This window comes from Arachis stenosperma, chromosome 10 (assembly GCF_014773155.1).
Source record: "Arachis stenosperma cultivar V10309 chromosome 10, arast.V10309.gnm1.PFL2, whole genome shotgun sequence".
Classification (NCBI taxonomy): Eukaryota; Viridiplantae; Streptophyta; class Magnoliopsida; order Fabales; family Fabaceae; genus Arachis; species Arachis stenosperma.
In genome coordinates this window covers 61,372,842-61,378,532 of record NC_080386.1, presented here as the reverse complement: position 1 = coordinate 61,378,532, position 5,691 = coordinate 61,372,842, and the positions used below count along the sequence as shown (strand labels likewise).

At 35.6% G+C, this 5,691-nt stretch overlaps 1 non-coding gene across 1 annotated transcript; it reads right to left on the bottom strand.

Annotated features, from left to right (window-relative positions):
• Positions 1-2,569: 2,569 nt before the first annotated feature.
• Positions 2,570-2,673, bottom strand: LOC130959266 (small nucleolar RNA R71). The gene has a single exon (XR_009078359.1). It is a non-coding gene; the product is annotated as a small nucleolar RNA R71 (small nucleolar RNA).
• Positions 2,674-5,691: the final 3,018 nt, after the last annotated feature.

Below are 5,691 nucleotides of genomic sequence, written 5' to 3'. Positions count from 1 at the left end.
TTAGCCGTGCTGTGACAGAGCATTTGGATCATTTTCACTGAGAGGATGGAAAGTAGCCATTGACAACGGTGATGCCCTACATACAGCTTGCCATGGAAAGGAGTGATGAAAAACTAGAAGGAAGAAGTAGAAAAGCAGAGATTCAGAAGGAACACAGCACCTCCATACACCTATCTGAAATTCCCACCATTGAATTACATGAGTAACTTTATCTTTATTTTCTATTTATTTTATTATCTTTATTTAAACCAATAATCTCTTAATCCAGTTAAATCCGCCTGACTGGGATTTACAAGATGACCATAGCTTGCTTAATACCAACAATCTCTGTGGGATCGACCCTTACTCATGTAAGGTGTTACTTGGACGACCCAGTACACTTGCTAGTTAGTTGTGCAGAGTTGTGACAAAGTGAGATTCATGTTTGAGAGCACCAAATCTTTGGAGCTATTGTTGATGATCACAATTTCGTCCACCAAGTTTTTGGCGCCGTTGCCGGAGATTGTTCGAGTATGGACAACTGACGGTTCATCTTGTTGCTCAGATTAGGTAATTTTCTTTTTATTTTCCTTTCAAAAAAGTTTTCAAAAATCGTTCAAAAATTTTTTTCTTTATTTTCGTTTTTCAAAAATATAATTTTTGAAAAAAAAAATAATAAAAATTCAAAAAAAATCATAAAATCATAAAAACCAAAAATATTTTGTGTTTCTTGTTTGAGTATTGAGTCAATTTTTAAGTTTGGTGTCAATTGCATGCTTTAAAATTTTTTTTTGCATTTTTCGAAAATTCATGCATTCATGGTGTTCTTCATGATCTTCAAGTTGTTCTTGACAAGTCTTCTTGTTTGATCTTGATGTTTTCTTGTTTTGTGTTGTATGTTGTTTTTCATATGCATTTTTGCATTCATAGTGTCCATGCATTAAAGAATTCTAAGTTTGGTGTCTTGCATGTTTTCTTTGCATCAAAAATTTTTCAAAAATATGTTCTTGATGTTCATCATGATCTTCAAAGTGTTCTTAGTGTTCATCTTGACATTCATAGTGTTCTTGCATGCATCATGTGTTTTGATCCAAAATTTTCATGTTTTGGGTCATTTTTGTGTTTTTCTCTCTCATCATTAAAAATTTAAAAATAAAAAAATATCTTTTCCTTATTTCTCTCCAAATTTTCAAAAATTTGAGTTGACTTGGTAAAAAATTTTTAAAATTAGTTGTTTCTTACAAGTCAAGTCAAATTTTCAATTTTAAAAAAATTTTATCTTTTTAAAACTTTTTCAAAAATTAAATCTTTTTCATTTTTCTTATTAATTTTCGAAAATCTTTTTAAATATTTTTTGAAAAAATCTTTTTCTTAATTTTATCTTGATTTTTGAAAATTATACTAACAAGTAATATGATTGATTCAAAAATTTGAAGTTTGTTACTTTCTTGTTAAGAAAGGTTCAATCTTTAAATTTTAGAATCTTATCTTTTAGTTTCTTGTTAGTTAAGTAATTAATTTTAATTTTAAAAATTAAATCTATCTTATCTTATCTTTTTATCATATCTTTTTTAAAATTTTATCTTTTTCAAAAATTTGATTTCAAAATATCTTATATAACTTCTTATCTTCTTATCTTTTCAAATTTGATTTTAATATCTTTTTCAACTAACTATTTGACTTTTTATTTGTTTCTTATCTTTTTCAAAAGCACCTAACTACTTTTTCCTCTTTAATTTTTGAAAATATCTCATCTATTTTTCAAAAATTCTTTTTAATTATTTTAAAATTTTAATTTTAATTATATCTTATCTTTAATTTTCAAAAATCATTAACTACTTTTTCAAAATTATTTTTGAATTCTCCCTCTCTCTCTTCTTCTATTTATTTATTTATTTACTAACACTTCTCTTCACCTCTCTTCATCTCCAATCACTGCCTCTATCCTTACCCTTGTGTTTGGATTCTCCTTTCTTTATTATTTTCTTCTTCTACTAACAATAAGGATCCTCTTTACTGTGACATAGAGGATTCCTCTTCCTTTTCTTTTTCTCTTCTCTTTCATATGAGCAGAAATAAGGAAAGAGGCATCTTTGTTGAAGCTGATCCAGAACCTAAAAGGAATCTGAAGAGGAAACTAAGAGAAGCTAAATTACAACAATCCAGAGGCAAACTTTCTGAAATTTTCGAACAAGAGAAGGAGATGGCAGCCGATAATGCAAGAAGGATGCTTGCTGATTTCACTAAACCAACGTCCAAGTTTGATGGAAGAAGCATCTCAATTCCTGCCATTGGAGCAAACAATTTTGAGCTGAAACCTCAATTAGTTGCTTTGATGCAACAGAACTGCAAGTTTCATGGACTTCCATCTGAAGATCCTTATCAGTTTTTAACTGAGTTCTTGCAGATTTGTGAGACTGTTAAGACAAATGGAGTAGATCCTGAAGTCTACAGTCTCATGCTTTTCCCTTTTGTTGTAAGAGACAGAGCTAGAACATGGTTGGACTCACAACCTAAAGATAACCTGGACTCCTGGGATAAGCTGGTCACGGCCTTCTTGGATAAATTCTTTCCTCCTCAAAAGCTGAGCAAGCTTAGAGTGGATGTTCAAACATTCAAGCAAAAAGATGGTGAATCCGTCTATGAAGCTTGGGAAAGATACAAGCAGATGACCAAAAAGTGTCCTTCTGACATGTTTTCAGAATGGACCATATTAGATATATTCTATTATGGTCTATTTGAGTTTTCCAAAATGTCATTGGACCATTCTGCAGGTGGATCCATTCACCTAAAGAAAATGCCTGCAGAAGCTCAGGAACTTATTGACATGGTTGCAAATAACCAATTCATGTACACTTCTGAGAGAAATTCCGTGAATAATGGAACACCTCAGAGGAAGGGAGTTCTTGAAATTGATGCTCTGAATGTCATATTGGCTCAGAACAAAGTGTTGACTCAGCAAGTCAACATGATTTCTCAAAGTCTGAATGGATGGCAAAATGCATCCAACAGTACTAAATAGGCATCTTCTGAAGAAGAAGCTTATGATCCTGAAAACCCTACAATGACAGAGGTTAATTACATGGGTGAACCTTATGGAAACACCTATAATTCATCATGGAGAAATCATCCAAATTTCTCATGGAAGGATCAACAAAAACCTCAATAAGGCTTTAGTAATGGTGGAAGAAACAGGCTCAGCAATAACAAACCTTTTCCATCATCTTCTCAGCAACAAACAGAGAATTCTGAGCAGAGCCCTTCTAATTTAGCAAACTTAGTCTCTGATCTATCAAAGGCCATTTTATGTTTCAGGAGTGAGACAAGATCCTCCATTAGAAATTTGGAGGCACAAGTGGGCCAGCTGAGTAAGAAAGTCATTGAAACTCCTCCCAGTATTCTCCCAAACAATACAGAAGAGAATCCAAAAGGAGAGTGCAAGGCCATTGATGTAATCAATATGGCCGAATGCACAAGGGAGGAGAAGGACGAAAATCCTAGTGAGAAAGACCTCTTGGGACGTCTCTCAAACAAGAAGGAGTTCCTTATTGAGGACCTAAAAGAATCTGAGGCTCATATAGAGACCATAGAGATTCCACTAAATCTCCTTCTGCCATTCATGAGCTTTGAAGATTATTCTTCCTCTGAAGAGGATGAAGATGTAACTGGAGAGCAAGTTGCTCAATATCTAGGAGCCATCATGAAGCTGAATGCCAAGTTATTTGGTAATGAGACTTAGGAAGGTGAACCTCCCTTGCTCATTAGTGAACTAGATACATGGGTTCAGAAAATCTTACCTCAAAAGAGACAAGATCCTGGCAAATTCTCAATGCCATGTACCATAGGCACCATGACCTTTAACAAGGCTCTGTGTGACCTAGGGTTAGGGATAAATCTTATGTCACTCTCTGTAATGGAGAAACTAAGGATCATTGAGGTACATCCTGCCTTATTCTTATTACAATTGGCAGACAAGTCAGTAAGACAAGCTTATGGATTAGTAGAGGACGTGTTAGTAAAGGTTGAAGGCCTTTGCATCCCTGCTGATTTCATAATCTTAGACACTAGGAAGGAGGAGGATGAATGCATCATCCTTGGAAGAACTTTCCTAGCCACAGCAGGTGCTGTGATTGATGTTAACAGAGGAGAATTAGTCCTTCAATTGAATGGGGACTACCTTGTGTTTAAGGCACACGGCCATCCCTCTGTAACACTGGAGAGAAAGCATGAAAGGTTTCTCTCAATACAGAGTCAGACAAAGCCCCCACAGTCAAACTCTAAGTTTAATGTTGGGAGGCCACAACCAGACTCTAAGTTTGGTGTTGAGAAGACCCCACATTCAAACTCTAAGTTTGGTGTTGGGAGGACTTCATCGTGGTCTGAACTTTTCTAAGGCTCCATGAGAGCCCACTGTCAAGCTAGTGACATTAAAGGAGCGCTTGTTGGGAGGAAACCCAATTTTTATTTATCAAATTTTATTTTTATTTTATTGTTATTTTGTGTTTTATTAGGTTCATGATCATGTGGAGTCACGAAAAAAATATTAAAATTAAAAACAGAATCAAAAAAAGCAGAAGAAAAATTACACCCTGGAGGAAGGACTTACTGGCGTTTAAACGCCAGTAAGGAGCATCTGGTTGGCGTTCAACGCCAGAACAGAGCATGGATCTGGCGCTGAACGCCAGAAACCAGCATGGAACTGGCGTTCAACGCCAGAAATATGCTACAATTGGGCGTTGAACGCCCAGATTGAGCATCACTTCGGCGTTTAAACGTCAGAATTGTATGCAAAGGAATTCTACATGCCTAATTGGTGCAGGGATGTAAATCCTTGACACCTCAGGATCTGTGGACCCCACAGGATCCCCACCTACCTCACCCTCTCTCTCTCCATTCATGGTCATCCCTTCTGTTTTTTATTCACCATTCACATCTATCCATCTTCCCCATACACCCCACCTACCTTCAAAATTCAAATTCTCTTTCCCAACCAAACCCACCCTATATAGCCGAATACCCACCTCTCTCCCTCTCCTCCATATCTTCTTCTTCTTCTATTCTTTCTTCTTTTGCTCGAGGGCGAGCAACATTCTAAGTTTGATGTGGTAAAAGCATAGCTTTTTGCTTTTCCATAACCATTGATGGCACCTAAGGCCAGAGAAACCTCAAAAAAAAAGAAGAAAAAGGGAAGACAATTGCTTCCACCTATGAGTCAAGGAAGATGGAGAGATTCATCTCAAAGGGTCCATAGCTCAATAATAGAGCATTTGACTGCATATCAAGAGAGCATGAGGAATTCCCTCATCAGGAGATCCCTGAGATACCTCAGGGAATATATTTTCCTCCACACAATTATTGGGAGCAACTAAGGATAAGAGCACCAAAATCATTAGGGATCATGCAACAAAGGCAAGGAAAAGACATAGAGAAGCTCAAAAAGCACCATTGGTCCTTCAAGAATGCGCCACCCTCACTAAGGTGGACTCATTCCTTGTTCTTATTTTTCTGTTTTTCGATTTTTTATGCTATATGTGTGTTTATGTTTTGTGTCTCCACTTCATGATCATTAGTATGTAGTAACTATGCCTTAAGGCTATAAATAATTCCATGAATCCTTCACCTCTCTTAAATGAAAAATGTTTTTGATTCAAAAGAACAAGAAGTACATGAATTTCAAAATTATCCTTGACTTTAGTTTAATTATATTGATGT